The 12,336-nt window shown below is 39.7% G+C and overlaps 1 protein-coding gene across 6 annotated transcripts in view; it reads right to left on the bottom strand.

Moving 5' to 3' along the window:
- The window catches only part of NALCN (sodium leak channel, non-selective), a 358,797-nt gene that overhangs the window by 108,511 nt on the left and 237,950 nt on the right, over positions 1-12,336 (bottom strand). The window lies entirely within an intron of this gene.

Below are 12,336 nucleotides of genomic sequence, written 5' to 3' on the forward strand. Positions count from 1 at the left end.
TCTGATTGTTCAGTTCCCACCTATGAGTGAGAACATGCGGTGTTTGGTTTTTTGTCCTTGCGATAGTTTACTGAGAATGATGATTTCCAGTTTCATCCATGTCCCCACAAAGGACATGAACTCATCATTTTTTATGGCTGCATAGTATTCCATGGTGTATATGTGCCATATTTTCTTAATCTAGTCTATCGTTATTGGACATTTGGGTTGGTTCCAAGTCTTTGCTATTGTGAATAGTGCCACAATAAACATACGTGTGCATGTGTCTTTATAGCAGCATGATTTATAGTCCTTTGGGTATATACCCAGTAATGGGATGGCTGGGTCAAATGGTATTTCTAGTTCTAGATCCCTGAGGAATCGCCACACTGACTTCCACAATGGTTGAACTAGTTTACAGTCCCACCAACAGTGTAAAAGTGTTCCTATTTCTCCACATCCTCTCCAGCACCTGTTGTTTCCTGACTTTTTAATGATGGCCATTCTAACTGGTGTGAGATGGTATCTCACTGTGGTTTTGATTTGCATTTCTCTGATGGCCAGTGATGATGAGCATTTTTTCATATTTTTTTGGCTGCATAAATGTCTTCTTTTGAGAAGTGTCTGTTCATGTCCTTTGCCCACTTTTTGATGGGGTTGTTTGTTTTTTTCTTGTAAATTTGTTTGAGTTCATTGTAGATTCTGGATATTAGCCCTTTGTCACATGAGTAGGTTGCAAAAATTTTCTCCCATTCTGTAGGTTGTCTGTTCACTCTGATGGTAGTTTCTTTTGCTGTGCAGAAGCTCTTTAGTTTAATTAGATCCCATTTGTCAATTTTGGCTTTTGTTGCCATTGCTTTTGGTGTTTTAGACATGAAGTCCTTGCCCATGCCTATGTCCTGAATGGTATTGCCTAGGTTTTCTTGTAGGATTTTAATGGTTTTAGGTCTAACATGTAAGTCTTTAATCCATCTTGAATTAATTTTTGTATAAGGTGTAAGGAAGGGATCCAGTTTCAGCTTTCTACATACGGCTAGCCAGTTTTCCCAGCACCATTTATTAAATAGGGAATCCTTTCCCCATTTCTTGTTTTTGTCAGGTTTGTCAAAGATCAGATAGTTGTAGATATGCCCAAGGTAATTTATAGATTCAATGCCATCCCCATCAAGCTACCAATGACTTTCTTCACAGAATTGGAAAAAACTACTTTAAAGTTCATATGGAACCAAAAAAGAGCCCGCATCGCCAAGTCAATCCTAAGCCAAAAGAACAAAGCTGGAGGCATCACGCTACCTGACTTCAAACTACACTACAAGGCTACAGTAATCAAAACAGCATGGTACTGGTACCACAACAGACATAGATCAATGGAACAGAACAGAGCCCTCAGAAACAAATCTTAACACAACTATAAGAGAGCGTTTTTGTAATTCAACAACTGTCAGGCACCGCATAAAACTGAAAACTAATTGTCATGCTTTTCTCTTAGAACCATTGCAATCTAGTTTCCCACTGCCTGTGACAGGATATGAAAGAAAAAGTGCTGCGAGGTTGCTCTTCCTTATCATCCTTGCTGTTTTCAATGGTACAGTGCAGTAAGCTCATGCTTCTTAACAATTTTGTTCTCTTGATTAAAGGAAACAAAATAAAATAGCATCCTTATAGTTAAGCAGTGGGCAGTATTCATTTGGAGTTGAAGTGTGAGCTTCTCTCCAGTTTGGGCACATTTTCCCTCCAAATCCCACTATATTTTATTTATTTTTTTGAGATGGAGTTTCACTCTTGTTGAGATGGAGATTCGCAGGCGCGATCTCAGCTCACTACAACCTCTGCCTCCTGGGTTCAAGTGATTCTCCTGTCTCAGTCTCCCAAGTAGCTAGGACTACAGGTGCCTGCCACTACGCCTGGCTAATTTTCTGTATTTTTTAGTAGAGATAGGGTTTCACCATGTTGGCCAGGCTAGTCTCAAACTCCTGACCACAGGTGATCCACCTGCATCGGCCTCCCAAAGTGCTGGGATTACAGGTGTGAGTCACCATGCCTGGCATATATATATATTAATTGAAGGGTTACCTTGCAGAGTGCTGTGGAAACTGGAATGAAAACAATTCTGAATTAGCACAATTAAAGAATGATATAACCGACAACCCACCATTGTAGACTCGAGTGGACAATCTTAGGTGTATAGTTTCATGTTTGTTCCACGGTAAGAGAGATCATGCTAACAAAACAGTCCCGAGTACCCGTGGATGAGGCAAAGAAAAGGTCTCTAAAACAATGTCCTTCTGGTCTGGGTTAATCATACACGACATGAAATTTTGGAAGGGCTTACAGAAATCTTTCCTCTAAGAAAGCCTCAAGTCTATAAAATTTTACTATGATGGGGTTTGATTCCTATAATCAAAGAAAGGCAGAAGAAAATAACTCCAACTGCTGAGAAAGCTGCTCCAGGGTGGCGCAGGCTGGTGTAGGATTCCAAGGGTACGTCCACTGTTCCCCACTGCCCCACGCTCTCAGCCAGGCTACTTGCGAGCTTTAGAAGGGATCGTTTCTTCTTGAATCCAGAGAACAAGGCTCTGGAGGTGTGTTAGTTGTCTAGGGCCGCTGCCACAAAGTTCGAAAAAACTGGATGGCTGAAAACAGAAATGTATTGTCTCCTATTCCTGGGGGCTGGAAGTCTGAGATGAAGATGTCAGCAAGGCAAGCTCCTTCTGGAGGTTCTGAGGGGGGTCTACTCCACGGGACTTTTCCAGCTGCTGGTGATGCCAGCAATCCTGGGTGTTCCTTGTGGACCACATCACTCCAGTCTGTGGCTCCATCGTCACATGGTGCTCTGTCTGTGTGTCTGTGTCTCTTCTCTTTTTATGAGGACACCAGTCATATTGGACTAGAGTCCACCCTAATGACCTCATCTTAACTTGATCGCATCTACAAAGACCCTATTTCCAATCAAGTTACATTCACAGGGACTGAAGGGTAGGGCTTCCACATACCTATTAGATGGACACAATGCCACTCATATCAGGAGGACATCAATTCTAACAGGTACTTCTCCTGTTTTGAACTGACTTTCTGAATCTCCCACCTATACTTATTTGACTGTAAAAATCCAGTTGGCTGTTTCTATCTTTATCTTTTTTGGGGGGTTGCGGGTACAGGGTCTTTCTCTGTTGCCCAGGCTGGAATGCAGTGGTACAATCACAGCTCACTGAAGCCTTGACCTCCTGGGCTCAAGTGATTCTCCCACCTCAGCCTCCCAAGCAGCTGGGACCACAGGTATGGACCACCACACTGTGATAATTTTAATTTTTTGTAGAGATGGGGGTCTCACTATATTGCCCAGGTTGGTCTCCAACTACTGGGCTCAAGCGATCCTCCCACCTTGGCCTCCCATATTTCTACTTTTTGAATGACTTCTAGATTCCTAGGCTGTTGTTTTATGTTGATAATTGATAGTCCCAAATTCTGAGCCTCTGTTGTGACTTCTTGGCTTAAACCTTGATCTAAACTGTTCTCAGTCTTAGCCATTTCATTTCTTCAAACCAATTTTATTGCTGTTCATGTCTTAGTGTGACAGAGAATTTATTATAAAAAGTCTAACATTTATTATAAATGTAAGAATTTATTATAAAAGTAAGTAGCTATTTCAGAAATAACAGATTAAATGCTCTATAAGCTGATCTTTTGAGATTTATGTCATGGAAAGTTATGGGCAATAATAAGCTGACCTCAAAAGAGTCATCTCTGACCAAAAGATTGAAAGAATGGCTTCAAGTGGAGTTAGGTAGCATCAACAGGTTTGAGTGAAATGCAGAGTTTTCCAACTCTCAGCCACTAATGATTTATAGGTTCTTCAGGGTATGGTCCTCTCGCTCCTGGGCAGCTGTTTCCTGGAGCATCAGGAATCTTTGATATCTGATATTTCCAGCTGCTCGTGCTTCCTATCTGTTGACTTCAGTGTGTTGTACAAATACGATTCTCTATGCATACCACAATGGGAAAAGGTTGGGTAGCACTGCAGCAAATGGTGTTAACATATCTAACAAAATTAAGACTCAGCCAGAAACCAGGTGGTCTATCTGGAAACAGAGTATGAGAAGTTTGAGGAAAAGGTTGGTAATCCACCTTCACTTCCTTACCTGTCATTGATTCCCTATTCTCTGCAACCCAGCTCTATATCATCAAAGGCCCTGAGCTTGCTCTTATTGCCATCACTAACCACCTCCTTATTGTTAATATGATCAGTTTTAAATAAAAGAAATTAATTGTGGTAAAAAACATATAACATAAATTTTGCCATATTGATCATTTTTGTCGTTGCTGTTGTTGTTATTTGAGACAGGGTCTCACTGTGTTGCCCAGGCTGAAATGTAATGGCATGATCACAGCTCACTGAAGCCTTGATCTCTTGGGCTCAAGCAATCCTTTCACCTTGGCCACCTACGTAGCTGTGACTACAGGCATGCACCACCATGTCCGGCTAGGCTAATTTTTTGTATTTTTAGTAGAGACAGAGTGTCGCCATGTTGTCCAGGCTGATCTCAAACTCCTGGGCTCAAGCAATGTGCTTACCTCGGCCTCCTAAAGTTTTGGGATTACAGGTGTGAGCCACCACGCTTAGCCCCATCTTAACCATTTTAAGTGTACAGTTCAGTAGTGTTAAACATAGTCACATTGTTGTACAACAGATCTCCAGAACTTTTTCATGTTTCAAAGTGGAAACTCTGTACCCATTGAACAACCATGGGTTTACTCCTCTCCCCAGCCCCTGGCAACTATCATTCCGTCTTCTGTTTCTCTGAATTTGACTACTTTAGATAAACTCACATAAGAGAAACCATACAGAATTTGTCTTTTTGTGACTGGCTTATTTCACTTAGCATGATGTTCTCAAGGTTCATCCATGTGTTGCATGTGTCAGAGTTTCATTCATTTTTAAGGCTGAATGATATTTCATTGCGTGTAGATACCACATTTTGTTTATCTATTCATCCACTGGTGGACACTAGGGTTGCTTCCACCTTCTGTTATTGTGAAAAATACTGCAATGAACATGCGTGTGCAAATATCTCTTTGAGATTCTACTTTAATTTCTTTTGGATATACATACCCAGAAGTATATTATATCATATGATCATTATGTTTAATTTTTTGAGGAACTGCCATACTGTTTTCCACAGCAGCAGCACCATTTTATATTCTCATCAACAAAGTACAAATGTTGCAATTTTTTCACATTCTTGCCAAACTGTTTTTTTTGATAGTGGCCATTCTAATAGGTATAAAGTGGTATCTCATTGTGGTTTCTATTTGCATTTCTCTAATGATTAGTGATGTTGAACATCTTTTCATCTACTTGGCCATTTGTATATCTTCTTTAGATAAATGTCAATTTAAGTGCTTTGCCTATTTTTAAAACAGATTATTTGTATTTTTCTTGTTGACTACAGGAGCTCTTTCATATTCTCAATATTAACTCCTTATCAGACATAGGATTTGCAAATATTTTCTACAATCCCATAGGTGGCTTTTCACTCTATTGATTGTTTCCTTTGATGTGCAAGTGTTTTTAAGTTTAATGCAGTGTCCTATTTTTGCTTTTGCTGTCTGTTCCATATCCAACAAATCATTGACAATTCCAATGTCATGAAGCTTTTGCCTTGTTTTCTTCTAGGAGCTTTATGGTTTTAGGTCTTTTGTTAAGGTCCTTAATCCATTTTGAGCTAATTTTTATATATGATATAAGGTAAGGGCCAAACTTCATTCTTTTGTGTGTGGCTATGCAATTTTTCAACACCATTTGTTGAACAGACTGTCCTTTCCCCATAGTGTGGTCTTGACACCACTGTTAAAGATCATTTGACTACATATGTGAGGGTTTATTTGTGGCCCCTCTATTCTGTTCCACTGGTCTATATGTGTGTCTTTATTCCAGTATCACACTGTTTTGATTATTTTACCTTTGTAATATGTTTTGAAATCAGGAAGTATGACATCTTCAAGTTTGTTCTTTTTCAGAATTGTTTTGGCTCTTTGGTATCCCTTGAGATTTCATATGAATTTTAAGATTTCTTTTCTATATCTGCAAAAAAGGCCATTGGAATTTTGCAAAAGATTGCATTGAATCTATAGATAGCTTTGGGTGGTACGAACATTTTAACAATATTAAGCCTTCCAGTTCTTCAACACAGAATGTCTTTTCACTTGCAGATGTTCCTCAACTTACAATGGGGTTTATAAACTCATTATAAGTTGAAAATACTATAAGTTAAAAGTGCATTTTTTTGACTTATGATATTTTCAACTTACTATGAGTGTTTCTGGATGTAATTCCATCTCAAGTTGAGGAGCATACCGAGCATGTATCTGTTTTGCACCATCATAAAATCAGAAAATTGTAAGTTCCTGGGTTAGGTGGTTTACACCTGTAATCCCAGCATTTTGGGAGGCTGAGGCAGGTGAATCACTTGAGGTCAGGAGTTCAAGACCAGCCTGGCCAACAGAAACCCCGTCTCTACTGAAAATACAAAAATTAGTTGGGGATGGTGGTGCATGCCTGTAATCCCAGCTACTTGGGAGACTGAGGCAGGAGAATCACTTGAACGTGGGAGGCAGAGATTGCAGTGAGCCAAAGATCATGCTATTGCACTCCAGCCTAAGGAACAGGTTGAGACTCTGTCAAAAAAAAAATTGTTAAGTCGAATCATTGTAAGTCAGAATTCATCTTTATTTGTGGCTTAAGTTCTTTCCTCAGTATTTTATAGTTTTCAGGGTATGTGTCTTTTGCCTCCTTGGTTAAGTTTATTCCAAGTATTTTATTCTTGTTGGTGCTACTGTAAATGGGATTGCTTTCCATGGTGACTATTTTTTTGACCTCTTTGAAGTCTTTGAGATTGTTGAACAAGCCTCTCTCTTGAAACTCTTTCACCTTTTGATTTTGATGACATACACATCCTAGGCTTTCCTCTTACTTTTTGTGCTGTGACTTCTCATACACATTTTGGCTCCTTCTCACTGGTTCATACAATTTATTTATTACCCTTTAGGGTACCATCCTTCCCTTGGTAAGTTCCTGCTCTCTAAAGGCTTAAATTACCATCTGCATGTTGATTTTGCTCTTTTTCAGTATCTACTTCAGCCTAGATATTCCACCTAAGCTTTAAACTTTATATCTCTCCATAGACATTGTCTCATAGATATTCCCCAGGCATCTCAGGAAAAATATGACCAACCCTCTTCCCGCGAAAAAAAACCCAAATAAACAAAACTCTCATTTCTCTTTCTCTTGTATTTCTTCTGTATCAGTGCACTTAAAGAAATCTAGAAATCTGGGTGACATCCCTGTGTCCTGGTTTTTCTCACTTCCTACATCCAATTTGTCACTAAATCTCTTCTCTGTACTCCACCACTTTCAATATTCTCTCATTCCTATTTACTTTTGTTCAGGCTGCCATCACCACTTGCCTCAAGAACTGATTCCTCCATCTCCAGTCTAGGTGCCCACCAGTTCACTTCACACTGACACCAAAATGTAGGTATGATTAAGACACCCTGTGGCATAAATGCCATCAGAATAATATCAAAATGCTTAGTGCTGCTCAAGCATTTCCTGTACTGGTCTCTGCTTATTTTTCCAGTTCACAATTTTCTCTCTTGCTCTACACATTAGCCACAGCAAACTCTTAGTGTCCACAAAGCCACTCTGTTTTTATCCCACCTAAAAAAGAGTCCGCAGCTCCCTTGGTCTTCAGTATCCTTCTTCATGCCATCTTCCTCCAACCCTCTTCACCTGGATTAGCACTACTCAACCTCCAGATTTCAGTCTGCACCTGCTTGTGAGAAAATGTCCCTGATTTCACAGTCTGCTTTAGATGTTTTCAGTGTGCTTCCAAAACATTATCCTTATAATGGTCACCACCGAACCCAAACTGCCTGTTTACTTGTCTCTTTCTCCCACTGGCTCAGGAGTTACTTTTGAGGATAGAAACAGTGTCCTGACCATCACATGTCCCTGGCACCGACACAATATCTATAGCATAGTAGATGAGTGTCCAGACCCCAGTTTCACAGAATGGGTAGATGTAGTTTCTGGGTCACTAGTAGCTCAACTGTAAAAGAGATATCTCAGATGATCTCAGCCTATCTTAGCCTATGCCATTATGTATTTTTAAAAATATTTTTATTTATTTACTTTTATATTTTACTTTAAATACCGGGACACATGTGCAGAATGTGCAGGTTTGTTACATAGGCTTACATGTGCCATGGTGGTTGGCTGCACCTTTCAAACCATCATCTATGTTTATTTGAATCACACAACCTTTCTCGCCTCCCTCTCCATCCTGATTCCTGGCTCACTAAGCTATAGTCTCATTATAATTTGGCTTCTTCTTTGAATACCCACAGGGAGAAAATATGCTGATCTAAAAAATGGATAAGCATCTCATCCAATCCACACCTAGATATGCTTTTCATTATAAATAAAGGAGCTGGTTCTCTGCAGGCAGCATGGCCTCTTTCGGCAAGGACATTGGTTTAGTGTCAGACAGCCTTTGTGGCCTTGACCCAGGCACATATGAATTGTGTGGACTTGGGCAAGAAATTCACTCCCCTGAAAGTTGGTTGCCACATCTTTAATATTTAGGATTAAATGTGATAATTTAATATAAAGTAGCCTACACAAGGTAGTTCTCAATAGATAGCATTTGCTCCTGCAGCAGTTATATCAGTCTTTTAAAATTACATTAGTTTGAGTTCATTCATGAGAGACTGACAAAATGCTGAGAAGACTGAAGATTCAACTAACATCAGGAGATGCAACCAGTGCTCAGCCGAATGGCATCTTCCAGCAGCATCCCTGCCACCTTGCTACCGCCCTCAATCTAGAATGAACTCAATATAGGCGACAAAATGGAGATGCAAATGAAAGCTTCAGGGTGTGTTAGGCAAGATTCTCCAGAGAAACAGGACCAATAAAATATACATCAATATTTATTTTAAGGTATTGGCTCATGTAATTATGGAGGCTGATAAGTCCCACAATCTGCCATCTTCAAGCTGGAGACCTTTGGAAGCCAGGGCAACAGTCTGAAGGCCTAAGAACCAGGATTCCTGAGGGCAGGAGAAGGTTGTTTACATGGTGCAGGCAATGAGACGGACAGCAAATTCAGTCTTCCTCCACCTTTTTATTCTGTCTGGGCCCTCAAAGCTTTAGAAGTGGCTCAACGACACTGGGGAAGGGGGTCTGCTTTGCTCAGTCTACCAATTCAAATGCAAATCTTTCCAGAACCACCCGACAGATTCACCCAGAAACAATGTTTCGCCAGCTATCTGGGCATCCCTTAGCCCAGTCAAGTTGACACATAAAATCAACTATCATGCAGCTTAAGGCTAAAGAAAAGCATTCACCTTGAGCTCATACTTTAACAAAAGAGAATATAAGATATTTATGGTTTTTGTTTGAAAAAGTCAAAGTCAATAAGAGAGGAAAGCTTCTTAATATATAATATCTATCCACCACTATGCAGCGGACTCTAGCAAAGACCCAACACCATTAAATTGGGACCAGGATTCAAATGAGACTGGAAACAGAGCTGGGTAAACAGTTTTCAAATTCACAGCTCTGAATTTAATCTAAACAGACTATCTATACTTCCCTTTTCAATGATTCCTCCCCTCAGGCTTTTCCGTGGGTTTTTTCTTCCCTCAAAGCTTAATGAATTTTATACTGCTTAAAAGAAAACCTGTTATATCTGTCTTTCACCGAATTTGCAAAAATCATTAAAGCTGCAAGAATTCTCTTCATATTCAAACCTTGCAAAACTCTGTCTACATTCCCCAGTGTCATTCGTGCATCACTTAAGCTTCACAGTCATCAACTCTTCCTGTTCAGAGAAGTTTTAGGTCAAGGGTTTTGTTGTAGCCTCTATACCAACTGATTTATCAGGAATCTCCTCAGCTCACCACAATCACACATTCACAGACAATCTCATTTTTAGCCAATTTTTAAATGTCACGCAGAAACAATATTTTATATATATGTGTGTATAAATACTAAATATAAAAATATAATTTTTAGATACTATGTTATATATAGTACACACATTAGATATAATTTATGTCATGTATTATATATATAAATAATATAATCTTTATATTTAATATATACATATAGGTATAGATATTACATATATGTAATACAAAATTATAATATATTTTTGTATTTAATGTATGATATATACATATACATTACATATATTACATATATATAATAATATATGTACATACACACACATATATATTTTTTTCCCAGGTCTCTGTATTGGCTTTTGGGGATGCTGAAAAGAGAAATATGGTTTCCATGAAATTCAATATGGGGGTCATGTAAATGATGGCAGCTATGAAAGATTATGCTGCCCTATTGCTATTAGGAATCAGTTGTGTCCTATATATAACACACAGGGAAGGCAATAGAGGAATTTCATACGGTTATATGATTGAGGTGAGTTTTTGGAACATGATTGTGGGAAGTGACAAAGGAAAAGCCATAGAGGTGACCGTCACAGCACACACTGGTGATATCTTGGAGAGGGGGTGATGGGAACAAACACACCAGAGCCTCTCAAAATTTCTGTGCAAAAAGTCCTTTTACTTTCTGCTCTGGATTCTAAAACCCAAATTTTTTCCTGCCAAAATGCGTTGATTAAGCAATAAGAAATTCATTGTAGCTTTAAACAAATTTGCTTGAAGGAAAGTATATATGAAAACACTTCAGAACTATAGTATTAAGGAACAGTGCTGCCACTTAGAATTTTCAGATTTCCAGCTAAAAGTATTAAACTTGACATTTTATTTAGCAGGTGTGGGCTTATATTAGGTAAATGTACAATTCTCTTCCAGCCTCCTGAAGTATTAAAAATGACACCATAGCTTCTCATGAGGACCCCTAGAGCTCAGCAGTCCTTGGCTAGAAACCACCTCTGATACACATGGGGATTGCATAGAAAAATAATGGGAAAAGACATACAGCGCCATGCTTCTCCTCCAGGAGAACACAGGCCCACCGACAATCCGTCATGCAGCCCATGCCTGCCCTCAGGGAGCTTTTCAGGGGAAGGACCTGGTGGGCTTTCACTTTTGGCCACTGACTTGCTCACATTCCTAACTCTGGATTTGGCCACATTCCTGCACCTTTATCCCTGCGTTATATTCATAGTCTTTATTTAATATCTGGTGTTTTCCTACTTCACTTCTTCCTTCTTTTCCATTATAATTTCTTCACTAGTACCTTTTCACTTTCTACCACCATCTCATACCCTTAGCTTAAGGGCGGCCTCTCCTCTCCCCCGCACGAGGGCTACTTCCTCTTCCTCTGTTGAGCCCTACTGAGTGTTGCATGTTAACACCCCCATTTATTATTATTATTATTTTTTGAGACGGAGTCTCGCTCTGTCGTCCAGGCTGGAGTGCAGTGGCGCCATCTCGGCTCACTGCAAGCTCCACCTCCCGGGTTCACGCCATTCTCCTGCCTCAGCCTCCCAAGTAGCTGGGACTACAGGCACCCGCCACCACGACTGGCTAATTTTTTTGTTTTTTGTATTTTAGTAGAGACGGGATTTCATCGTGTTAGCCAGGATGGTCTCGATCTCCTGACCTCGTGATCCGTCCACCTCGGCCTCCCCATGTGCTGGGATTACAGGTGTCAGCCACCGCACCTGGCCAACACCCCCTGGCACTGGTTTTTATTATTCTTGAAAAAAAATCTATGAACCAACTTTTATATATTAAAACAGTTAAAAACATATCGATAATAAAAGACATTAAAGTCACTAAAATGTTGCTATGCTGCAAGCCTGTTATGTAGGTGTCTGAGGAAGATCATCGCACCAAGAAGATCATTGCAAAGTGGCACCTTGAGTGGCGTTTGCCATCGTGCAGCAAGACTGTAACTCCAGTGGCTCTGATTAGATCCTCTGAGTTTTGAGAGGAAACAAAGAACTAATCTGGATAGTTTTAATGATTGGGTTGCTGCATTCACTGCTATTCTCAGAAACTGCCCTTCATTCTAACAGTTACTTGAATATGAGGATGCCTTTGTTATCTACAACATCATTATTTATAAACAAATAATTCATAGTCCTATGAGTGGCCTCCACAGTATGCATGACTCATGTTTGGCCTTTATATAGCTTTAGTTCGAATCAATACAGTTTAGAGGTTAAGAGTGCGGGCTTTTGGTCCAAATTGTCTAGGTTCAAATTCTAGCTCTGACATTTGTTGGCTGTGTAACCTTGAGCAAGTTACTTAACCTCTCTGTGTCTTAGTTTCCTCATCTGTAAGCTGGACATAATAATAATA

This window comes from Hylobates moloch, unplaced genomic scaffold (assembly GCF_009828535.3).
Source record: "Hylobates moloch isolate HMO894 unplaced genomic scaffold, HMol_V3 SCAFFOLD_4, whole genome shotgun sequence".
Classification (NCBI taxonomy): domain Eukaryota; kingdom Metazoa; phylum Chordata; class Mammalia; order Primates; family Hylobatidae; genus Hylobates; species Hylobates moloch.